The 12,445-nt window shown below is 44.6% G+C and overlaps 1 protein-coding gene across 2 annotated transcripts in view; it reads right to left on the bottom strand.

Moving 5' to 3' along the window:
• THSD4 (thrombospondin type 1 domain containing 4) overlaps window positions 1–12,445 on the bottom strand; it is a 630,546-nt gene that overhangs the window by 517,171 nt on the left and 100,930 nt on the right. The gene's annotated exons all lie outside the window — the stretch shown is intronic.

Raw genomic sequence — 12,445 nt, 5'->3', positions numbered from 1 at the left:
TCCAGAATGACCTTGATCATTACAGCACCAGAAAAGAGAAAAACCAAAGGTCAGCAGAAGAGAAGACGTTTCTTTAGAAGCTGAAATGCTGGGCCTTGTCTGGCAGGAACCAAAGCTGGGAGCGTACAGAGCAGAGGTATCGTGTACACTCCAGAACATGAAGAAGATGCTGAGACTTTGAAATTATCTTCTCAAAGATATATAGGAATTAAGAGTTTGGCTAGCAGGCACTGAGAGGCAGTAATCAGAGGTTAGGGGAGAATATTCTAACTGGGGTGGGGAGTAATAGAAACCTCAGATTTGTTTAGGAGCCTGGGAAGAGAAGGGGCCTGCAAGATTTGTAGGGAAGTCCATGTCCAACACGCCGCCTGACAGGGGAGGACTTGAGATGGAGGGGCCCACCCGAGCACTGGTGGGTCATCCCTAAGGAGTCTTTGTGGTTCTCACAAGAGCACAGAGCACATGACCCTCTGACAGAGTACAGCTGGTCAGTACAACCTCAGGAACAGTTACTGCAAAGGGTGGGAGGCAGTTCAGGGAAGCAGAGGAGCAGCCACAAAACAACACAACTGCACAGAGGCCTCTCACTGGAGATCCAGGTCTCCCTCAGGGAAAGCGGTACAATTTGCGGATGGGGGAAATCCTGAGTGAACTAAGGATAAATCACAAAATTGGTCATGTTTGTTTGCTGCTGCTTTGTTTGTTTTTTGTTTGTTTTGCTTTGTGTTTTTTGGCCATGCTGCATCTGATCATCCGAGCTTCCTGGAGTTGGCAACTTTCCCGCAGCAGCAGAAACCGAGACTCATGAACCAAACCTAGTTGTAGAAAAATAAAACGCATTTTGCAACTCTGAGTTGCGATTGTAAATTTGAAACTCAACGTAAGCATCTTTAAACAGGAGAAGAATGAGCTAGGTAAATGAAGGTAAATGTCAGAGTACATGCTGGTGGAGTTCAACGAAGCTGTTTAATAAAAGAATGAGGCAGATGCATATGTACTGATACAGAATGATCCCCAAAGCACCCTGAAATGAAAAAGGGTAAGACACAGACACAGGAAACATTCATGTTCCCTGTTTGTGTTTAAAAAGAAAGGAGGAAAACATGTATACAAAATATCATATGTATGCTGGATACATTTCTGAACTGATACAAATGAAATTTTAGGCAAGGATTTCCTCTGGGAAGCAGATTCAGGGTGAAGTTGAAGCAGATTTGTCATTTCTTACTCTTTTGTACTACGATAAAAAAATCTTTTTTGTCTTCTGTACAAGTTTTCAATATAGGAAAGTGATATCAAAAAGAATAATACTAAATTGTTTCCCACTGAAGTTTTTTAAATGTAGCCCTTTATGGATGTGGGGAAGATCCTAAGAAGCAAATGCAGAAATTCCTAGGCAGAACTCTCCCTAAAGGTTTTGTCTGCTGTATACACAACATCACAAAGGGAATACAAGTCAGCAAACTTAATACTTGAATATGGAGACATTTCATTTGGACACAAAATACCCATTTATAAATTGTAACCCCCAAAGACAAAAGGAACATAAACATTTAGGGGAGAAAATACTCTTCTGAAATGTCACTGTCAATAACAGAAAAGTCACATACTCCCAGAAGATTTCAGATCAACAAAGGCCATCAGCAGCCCTGTGCCAAGCTTCTTTGGAGCCTGGATGTGCTTGGGCAACAGAGCCTTGGTAATGAATTGCATTGACTCTGGACATCCAATACAGTATCTACAGTGATGACAAATATGCACTCAGAGCATATTCCCAGGTTGTCCACGCATCCCAGTCCATGAGGAAGCCAAGTCAAGGTCAGGACCCTCATGTACTTTTGACTTCTCTCTCCACCAAATTCGTTTTCATAAACCCGCCCCTTGATCATTATCCTCTATTAAAAAAAAAAAATGCTCATGACTTCGTTCTGCCTAGAAAATAAAGTTCAAACATAGATGGTTTTAAGGCACATTCACTTTGATGCTGCATTAAGTCCTTCATCAACTGGTCTCAGTCTCTCTTCTCGGATTCCACTCCAGTCTTCATCCTCTCCCCCTGTCTCCTGCCACCAACCCTACACTTTCCAGGCACAAAAAATCACTCATCATTTTCCAAGCACACTGAGCTCTTGTGTCCAAGAGCCTGCCTGGAATTCTACCTACCTACAAACTTCTGAACTGGAGCAGCCTTCTAGCCCAAAATAAACATCAGTACCCGCATGCCTCCCCTAGGCAGCCCCCACACAGTAAGCGTTTTCTGTAGTCTGCGCACCCCTCTGCCACGGCATTAACACTGCATCTTGGTAATGTTGTGGAGTAAAAGGCCTGGCTTCCCCCCAAGTCGTCCAGTCTTTGAGGGCAAGGCTTGTCAGTTTCTTATTCCTGTGTGCGTAATCCCTGAGATTAGCAGCGGGTCTGACCCAAGGTACTCTGTGAATGTTTGTTGAAATAACACTTGTTAGAGACCAGAGCTTAATTGCTCACCATTTCTTACCAACGGGTCAATAAAGGTTACCTCTGTGGATCAATTAGTAGAGATATAAAAGCTCTAAGTTCCAATAAGGAAGAAGTCCAGGCAGCCCCACACTTCTGGGTGGGAAGCAAAGGGAGTTGATGTGAAATTAAATATCAGTAGCCACTGGCCACCTAGAGAGGCCTTGACACTCAAATTCGAGGGGAGGAAGAATGGAGGGGAGCAGCAGTTGAAAAGCAGAAACACGCGTTCACCAAGGGGCTGCGTGATCCAAGGCAAGCTGGAAGGAATGGAGTCTGCAGCTTAAATCTGGAAAGAGAGCCCTGCGTTCCTAAAACTCACCCTGTTCCATTGTGATCACCTGCCAAGCGGAGAAAGGATAGCATGAGCTGAGTTCAAAGAGGCTGTGAGCAAATGGTTTAGGTTGAGAGCATATGTCTTCTTAGAAGTTCAGAAGACGGAAAGTCCTGCCAGAGCTGTTCCAGGCAATAAATTCTCTGCTGTCTACAGCAGATAAGAGGCAAAACTCTGACCACTTAGGGAAATAAAAATTAAGATGATGAAAACAAAAGCTTTCCTGATTGTCTACTGGGTGGTACACACTGTCACACACATTAGCCAGTTTAACCAGATCTGCTTGCTCCCCGGAAAGTATTTAAGGTCTGGATTTAAAGACCAGCGGAAGAATCAGCAGACAGGTTTGCTCTGAGCCCTCAAGGAAGAAGGATCTCAAAGGCTTATATGTGGGGAAGTGGGGGAGGCAGAGGAAGTGGGAGAAAATGACGAAATTGTTTTAATAAGAGAAAAGGAAAGAGGTCTTTTCATCAATGGATTCAGGGGCACGAGCAGGAACCAAGAAGCCTGAAATCTAGCAAAGGAAGTAGAATGGTGGTTTTGGAGCAATGGAGTTTAAAAGGCCTTCTTTGCACCAGGAAGCCAAGCCCTGAGAAAACCCTATTCTCAGTGACCCCACCCAACTGCTGGTATCCCAGACAGTGAGGACCATAGCACTGTCCCCCCGACCTCCTCACACCCCAAATATAAAACAGCCTTCAGAACAGACCCAGTCCTTCTGGGGCAAGGATCTCAGGAGAGTCCTGGACTCTGATTTATTAATAGATCTTGCCATCAGGCTGCTTCTCCTTGTCTAAAGGATGGTGTTTGGAAGCCAGCCAAGCATCCCTAAGGACAAGTCACCACAGTACTCACTGGTGCCGCTGAACATCTGAATGATCCTGGGTTTCCAGTACTGATCTTCAGGTGCTTGTGCAGTATGGGCCCTCAGGGGTGGAATAAGGTCATGGGGGCAGGGTGGGGGGGGCAGTCATCAAGGAAACCAACTTCAGACCAATAGAAAGCAATAATACCCACTGCCTGCATGGCTGCCATTTATAGCTGAGCAGGTTGTCTTGCACTGTGTCTTCCCAGTGAGGGGATGGACCTAACCAGAGGAAGAGGCATCTGTTTTGGATTCACACAAAGGCAAAAAATGAGCTGGCGGAGGTTTACCAAGGAGACAATTCCAGTCAAGACTGAGTTAACATTCAATTGCTCAGAGCAGGATGATGGCCCCACTCTATTTCATGCTGGGCAGGGCATCCCTTAAGATGAGGAAACTAAGAGATCAACTGGGACAGGGGTGGTAACTGGGGAAGTAGAGAGGTCCCAGGTATTCCATCAAATCATCCAGGTCAACAACTTATTACCTTGTGATCCTAGGTCAGTCAGGCCACATTTCCTATCTCCAGTGGCAAAATGGAATAATGGTACCTACCTCATCAGTGGCTGCCGTGAGGGTTAAACAAAATAATGAAGGTAAAGGGCCTAGCCCTTGTGGACTCTCTGTAAATGGTGGTTACCATGACAGCTGAACTGTCCCCAAGAAGAGAGACACAGAACCTGCAACCTTCACACATGAGGGTCACTGCAGAGGCAGACAGCCAACTGGGGGCTGGGAGGTATAGCCTGGATTTGCATGAAGGAACAGTAAATGTATTCATTTCTCCAGCTTAACTGAGAGGAGCCCTCTTGAGAATCAAACCTGTTACTGGTGTGTGTTGTGATCTGAACCTGAGCAGCCCTGGGGGACTCAGGGGCTTAAAAGGGAAACCAAATGAGATTACCTGTGGGGCAGAGTACCTGGCCAGGCAGGTGCTAAGCAAACGTGGCTCCTAACCCCTCTCCCTGGGGTTTCTCAAACGGTGCTCTCTGCCCCAGAGGCTGAAGCAAACTGAAGGACTATTTTCTGTACATTCTGCTGAATTTAATAATGGAACAGTAACGTGTTGATGATGTAACTTACATTTCTTGAGCAATTTTTATGTGAATCGTCCTTGGAGGAAGCAATGGTGTTTCTCTCATAGTCTGAATGTCTCCTCTTTTACACATACCACTTAATGTGTACCCATGTACCATGTATATTTTTTCTTTATTTTAAATGTGAAATATTTCTATTATAATAGTCATGTGTGAAAAAATTTCATAACATTCTTACTTGCATTAGAGGAAGTTTTTTTTTTTTTTAGGTGCAGGTCTGTTACCCTCAGTTAATTGAAGGAAAAAGGGATTTGTCCTAGACTTTACTCCATCCCCTCAAATAGCATCATGTACTTAAATAAATTCAGTATTCAGATCACAGCAACTTACTGAGCACCTGCCAAATGGTTTATATATGTTATCCATTAACTCTCACTGCAAACAGTAAAGTGGGTCATTACTCCAATTTAATATGTAAGGAAAGTGAGTCTAAAAGATATTAAACAACTTTCCAAGATAGAAAGTCTGCATGAATGGATGTTACTGTGATATTAACAAACGTTACTGAACGAACGAATGAATGGTAAGCTCTTAAGGAGCTTAAACTGCTGCAACAGAGTACAACTTATAAATACCAAATGCCATTCACCAAGGATTATAGGGATGGACTGCTTGGAATGAGAATTTACTGGAAAACAGGGTGGGGGAAACTACTGCTTCCCTCCAAATCCAGAAAGAAAACATTTTTAGCACTAGCCCACATGTTCTCATCACCAAGGAAAAGGGAAATCTTAGCTAACTGCTGCTGGATCCACAAGGCCCATGGGAGACTAAGTGTTTCTATAGGAAAAAGAAAATAATGTATGCCTGGAAGTCAAACCATAAAGAGCGAAAGGAAGGCTCTGGGGAAAGGCCTGATCTTGACCTAGGCCTGATGTAGAGGGCATGAGGCCAAGAAATAAGACAGGGGACAGGAAGAAAGAACCATACAGTGGTTAAGAGCAGAGGCTTAGAGCCAAACTCTGGTTCAAAGCCCTGTTCTCCAACTTATTAGCTCTGGGCCCCAAGGCTCACTACTTCATCTCTCTGAGCGCAGAGTTCTTGTACTTAAAAAACAAGAATAACATAGATTACTTTATGCATAAGAGTCCCTAGAGGTTTAGCTCAGAGCCTTCAATGCTGCATATGTTTCCTGTAGCTGCTGTACAAACTGCCACAAACTCGGTGGCTGAAAACAACAGAAATTGATTCTCTCACAGTTCTGAAGGCCAGAGGTTTGAGATTAGGGTCAGTGGGCTGAAATGGGAGTTGTTGGCAGGGCTGTGCTCCCTCAGGAAGCTCTGGGGAGTCTCTTTGCTGGCCTCTTTTGGCTTCTGGTGGCAGCCAGCTTTCCTTGGCTTGTGGCCCCATCCCTCCCATTTTCAAGAACAGCACTTTCAAATCGCTCTCTATTCTGTCTTTGTGTCACCTCTCCTGTCTGTGTCTGGGTGTCAAATCTCCGTCTGCCCGTCTCTTATAAGGACACTCATGGTTGCATGCAGGGCCCACCTATATAATATAGGATAATCTCCCCATCTCAAGATCCTTCATTATATCTGCAAAGTCTTTTTCATTTCTAAATAAGTTAGCATTTTCAGGCTCTAGGGACCAGGCCTTGATACCTTTGAGGTGGGTAGGGGGAGACAGCTCTACTCAGCTTGTTACACACAGTAAACCCTCAATAAACATCCACTGTGGCTGCCCTTGTTACAATTAACAGAGCTGAGCCAGAAGAGCTATATGCCCAGGAAAGGGCTCATAGTTAAGGTAAGGAAGGAAGGACTCAGAATGCTCTTGAGGGGCTGTTAGTACTTTACCATGAAAACCAACAGTGAGGCCATAGCCTCTGCATTCCAAACCCTCTCACAGGTAAATTACCTGCATCCACATTACAGGCTTGGAGTGGGAAGAGTGAAGCGGCTGGGGTCAGGCAATCCTGTACTCGGATCCGCTCCACCCCTCATAGGAGCAGGACGCTGGGGATCTTTCGACCTCAGCTCATTTTGTGGTCTCAACTGTAAAACGGGGCTGCTTAAGGTTCAAACACACATGTGACTGATGTGGCACATAGTAGGTGCTATAAAAATAATTTTCTTTGCCACAACTAAATCAGCAATGTGTCCAGGAAGGGGGTGACTAAGGAAAATGACAGAAACCCCACACATACAGGATGTACCCCCCCATCCTCACACAAAGGCATCTCTGACGGCCACCAGGCGAGCATCCAAGGAGAGAAGCCCTAGGGGTCCCGGATGCAAGGTTGAGATCCCCTTCAGGGACACACATGTTGCTGTCAGGCTTTTTCCAGAGCCCGTCACCCTTCTCTTCTGGAACCCTGAGTTATGAATGACTTGGAGGGGATTCAATGCAGCATTCTTATGGCAAATGTGATCTTTGTTCTGATAACTAATGAAATACTTCTGACACTTAATGAAATGCCACAGGAAAGGAACAAGGGTTCTTTGGAGCCTTGTCTGAGAGCAGAGTCACTCAAGCTTAAAATCTGGCTCCAATCTCTCCTAACCTACAGGCAGAAGCATACATACCAGCGGGCCCAGCTCTGTTACAAACGCTCGCACCGAAAAGGAGCTAAGGTTTCAGATTCAGAAACCAAAGCATATTAAAACACCGTCTATCTGGTTAGCATCAACAGGTAACTTCATGTCAAACAATTCAGGGACTAAGTGGAAATCCTGCTTCAAAAGGAGGAAAAGAAACAAAACTCTCCTTGCAGGAAGAAAACAAAAAACAACGAAAATGTAGAGTCTGCATCTTAAAAACAGATGTACCTGCTTTCTCTGCTAACTGCCCAGATTATCAGGGAGATTTTCCAAGGAGAAACACAGACAAGGCCAAAAGCTTTCCCGTCTTTTGCTGTGTGGTTTCTGCCCCCCTTGGATGTAACAAGACTCCCTAAGTTTCGACAGAGGGTCAGGAAAATGGCATGTGGCTTTGTGAAGTTTAATTAACAGCAAAATTTCCTATCCAGCATTACAAAGGGGCCCACTTGGCTCCAGGGGCCCTTGGGACAGAAATAACATATTGCTCCAGAGTTATTGATGATGAAATGCAAATGGCCTCCAAGAAAGTGAGCAGGAAAGGAGGAGCTAAGAAAACAAAGGATTCTTACCCACAAGCCAAAGACAATTCCCCGAAGAGGTAGGAAATGGAGGGACAGCCTAGGATCTAGGGCTGATCCTGTCTGCCCTGTTTTGAAACAACAGACCTTTCAAGCAAAACACACACATATATACACTACATGCACACACACACATGCATGCACAGACAAGATGTTACAGAAAAAGATACAAGGCTCTAAAAACCCAAGGGTGATCTGGTCAGTGATAATAAAATTATCAAGCTGTGTTGGTTTTGAACCGTGTCTTGTATTTCAGAAGTACTTTTACAGCCGTTACCTCAACTGACCCTCTCTGCAGGACTGCATGGAAGACAGAGGACAAATAATTATGCAGATTTTATAGATCAGATGAAGTGATTCCTGAAGGTCATCCAGTTAGCAAATGATGGCCATGAGACAGGAAGCAGGGTGTAGTGACTCCCAGCCCGAAGCTTCTCCATGCGAGGAAAGACATGCAGACGCCCCCAGTAGAAAAGGCCCAGGGGGGAGACCAAGAAGAGGGGCTCAGAAGTGTGGACGGCACACACGACGGGGCAGAAGTCTGAACAGTCGGTTATGTTGTGGATTCAGAGAGAGAGAGAAAGCCATCGCATTCCTGAACATGTTGGAAAACAGGTCTGAGAGCCATGCCTCCCAGCCACCATCCCTCCATCACTCTGGATGGCAGAAGGATGGTGGGAGCATTTAAAAGAGCAATCCAAGAGGACCACAACAACACATCAACATCAGGCCAGAGACCTTAATGACTGGATAAAATCCTTTATTTTATAAACATGTACACCAAGGCTCAGAGAAATGAGGTGAATTCCCCAAGATCAAAGCGTTAGCGAGAGCTGGGGACTGGACCCTGGACTCTGGACTGGAATACAGAGTTCTTATTCTACGCCAGCCGCCTTGGGCAACTATTATGTTTAACTTCATTATCACTGTCCTGATTAACACCACCTGTCCAAAGAAGAGCACAGAAAGGCACAATGGGGAAGGCATCCTTGTTCTTTGTTCTGCTGGAACCCCGTGCTGCTGAACTTCCCACAGACAACTATTAGGCAAGATGTGGTACGTGACTGGTGGTTCTGCCAGCACAGAAACTATCCTATCACTAGGATTTTCTTAAGACCCCCAAATGCATGCACATTATGGTAGGCTGGCTAATGCTCCCCACTCCACCCCACTCCATTCCCAGATGCCCACATACTAATCCCCAAAACCTGTGAAAAGTAAGTCTTGTGGCAAGGGGATTTTTGCAGGTGTGCTAAAGATTCTGAAATGAGGAGATTATCTTGGATTATCTGAGTGGGTGCCATGTAATTACAAGAGTCCTTATAAAAGGGGAAGATCAGTGGATAAGAGTTAGAGAAGGAGATGAGATGACAGAGGCAAGAGGGCTGAATGTGAGTGATGGAGGAAAAACCCTCAGGCCAAGGAAGGCAGGCCGACTCCACAAGCTGGAAAAGAGAAGGAAAAAAATTCTCCTCTGAAGCCCCAAGAAGGAAAATAGCCCTTCCAATATCTTGATTTTAGACTTCTGAGTTCCAGACCATAAGAGAAAAATTGGTGCTGTTTTTCGCCACCAAATCTGTGGTCAGTGTTACAGCATCAATAGGAGACTGAAACACCTACTGCAGAACTGGAGGAGCAAGACCAAGCTCCCGGGCAGTAAACCCCAGCTTCCTAAGCTTCACAGAGATGGGGTGGGGGGGTGGCAGAGCCAAGTATTTTGAACAATCCCAAGGGCATTAAGAAGAGATTTAAACCAACTATACAATGGAGACATCATCTTGCTTTAAGATGGAAAAGAGTTGGTTATCCACGTTTACAGGGGCTGCCTCTCTCCAAGAAATTCTATTTCAGTCCCCTTACAACTGCCTGATAACCCCTCCTTGGAAAGGAGCTGTGGACTTAACTAGCCTCGCCTGCACACACTCGCCTCATACACAGCCTGTGCCCCAGCCCCATCAGACCCCTGAGAACTTCCAGAACGTGACAGGCTCACATGCCCTCGTGGTTTGCTTTCTGGGGAATGAGCTCTGCTAAAATCCTTCTTCTTCTTCAAAATTCACTGTCATCACTGCCTCTGTGACGCCTTCTCCGGCTCTCCAGGCCTCCTTCCGCCCCTCCCTTCCTTCCCCACACCCTAAGCATCCCTGTTAAGAGAGCACTTGGTCTTGTCAATGTCTGCCTGTCCCCCTTCCCCACCCCACCAACAAGCACTCCTTGAGGTCAAGGAGACTCTGTTCCTCTTGCGTCACCAAAGCACTGCCATCTCCCATCCATACCAAGGACTCCCCAGCTCTTTCCCACCTGAGTAACGCAAACTCACCCTGCAAGGCAGTACTTCCACCACCAAGCATCTTCATTCCCCAAGAATGAGCTCCACCTCTATGCTCCTGCAACCCTCCGCTCACCCCCCAGGCTGGATACTCACTGCACTGCATTCTGGTGGTTATCCCTGGGCTGTCTGCTCATTAGGAGTGCAGGTCCTTGAAAACCACACCTCCTTCCCCTGACTATCCCTTCGGTATTTAGCACAGGGCCTGGTTCATAACAAATACACAAGGAACGTTGACTGAATTAAAATGAAAATCAAACACAAAACGGTAATGCCCAGGTAATCTCTCTGAAATAAGCCCTGTAATTCAGAGGAAGCAGTTAAAAGCAAATACTTTATGTGAAAACTTTTGCATGGCCAGCTTTTGACCATGGCTAGTTGGTTTCCCCTGTGATCCCACACAGATTTTGGAGTTCATGATAGAGATGGTTTCAGTGTTACTAGATATTGGGTTGGCCAAAAAGTTTGGATTTTTCTTTTTTTTTAAGTTTGGATTTTTCCACATTACAGAAAACCCAAGTGAACTTTTTGGCCAACCCAATATATATACAGTCATTATATATGTAAGTTATTATACTAATAATTTGGGGGCAAATATTGGAGAAAATTTTCATTTTTCATCTCAAACAGAGAAGTATTAGTTTACCAAACTTAGTTTAAGTCATAAGTGTTATCTTTAATTTTGAAAAAGGCTCTCTAGAAGGGCAAGTCTGAGAGGAACATGGTAAGTACAGATGAGTTTAAAGAGAGTTCTAATTGGAACTATCTAACACACTTCTGCCCAGCCTCTAAATTCATAATGGAAATTAGATCTATAATTTATTGAGCAACTACTATGGACCAGGCAATGTAAATATTATTTCATTTCAAGCTCAACAATCCCATATGATAGGTATTACTATTGCTGCTCTTATTTGAAAGATGAAGCCCCTGAGGTTCAGAGGAGTTAAGTAACTTTAGGATGCTCGGGAGAGCACCAATCAGTAATGACATGATTTCAAAGGTTTTTTAAAGTGTGAGTGTGTGTGTTTTAATGAGACAAAGATCTGATATGGGAAGCAAATGGTAGACTCAAGAAGTTTCCACATAATTCCAGCCAAGTAAATTGTATTTACTCATCAAGGTTGGGTTCAAATTCTACCTGTTCTGTGCAGTATTTCCTGACAGCTCCATCCCACAAGGACTTTCCAATCTTCCTGAACTCTGGTCACATCTTTACTGCTTTCTGGCCCCTGTAGTGCTCTATGGGTTTGCCACTCATCCACCATCTCAGTGTCAGGCCCACGAGGACAAGGACCATGGCTTCCAACTTTTTTGAACCCCTCCGGTGCCCAGGACTATATGCAAGGATTTCCCTGGGTAAGAGAGCTAAACACGGCAAGGAAGAGAAGCAGTTCTTTCAAATCTTGACTACCAAACCTCATCCACTTTTCAAGACATGTCTCTAACCTCCAATTAGCTTTTCTGGATCACACCTGCTGGAAACGAGAAGCCTCACTTTCAAAACGCCCATTTGAAAAACACTCATTTCAGAGACAAGAGCTTTCGTGTTGGCCTCTGATAGATATACTGAGAATTCTGGTTCCGTTGCTTCTGAAGTGGGTGACCTTGATGGAGTCACTTCATTCCTCAGAGTCTCAGTGTCATTTGTAAAATGTGAGTCTTTGCAACTGTCTCATAGGGCCATGTGAGCTGTAAACATGGGACTGATCAAAAAGTTCATCTGGGCTTTTCTGTACCATCTTACGGAAAAGCCCGAACAAACTTTTTGGCCAACCCAATATTACAATGCATTCGACATAGCATGTGTTCATATGAACGCTCCAAAATGGTCACCATCATCATTACCATGATTATTTCAACACACTGCCTTGTCTGGAAGGCATTTACACTCATGTGTTGGAATTCTACAGCAGTGGTTCTCAAACTCTGGAGCATACCAAAATCATATAAAATAAAGCTACACAGGTCACAGCACAGACCTACAAACAGAATCCTCACCAAGCAAGGGAGAGAGTGGGGGTTGGGCAACTCCACTTTTTTTTTTTTTTAGAACTTCTTTATGTTACTTTTTATTTATTTTTTAAATTAATTTTTATTGGAGGATAGTTGCTTTACAATGTGCTAGTGTCTACAGCAAAGTGCATCTGCTATACATACAGCCCCTCTTTTTTGGTTTTCCTTTCCATTTAGGTCACCACAGAGCGCT

The sequence above is a fragment of the Muntiacus reevesi genome, chromosome 7 (genome assembly GCF_963930625.1).
Source record: "Muntiacus reevesi chromosome 7, mMunRee1.1, whole genome shotgun sequence".
NCBI lineage: Eukaryota > Metazoa > Chordata > Mammalia > Artiodactyla > Cervidae > Muntiacus > Muntiacus reevesi.
This window is presented reverse-complemented; position numbering and strand designations above follow the sequence as displayed.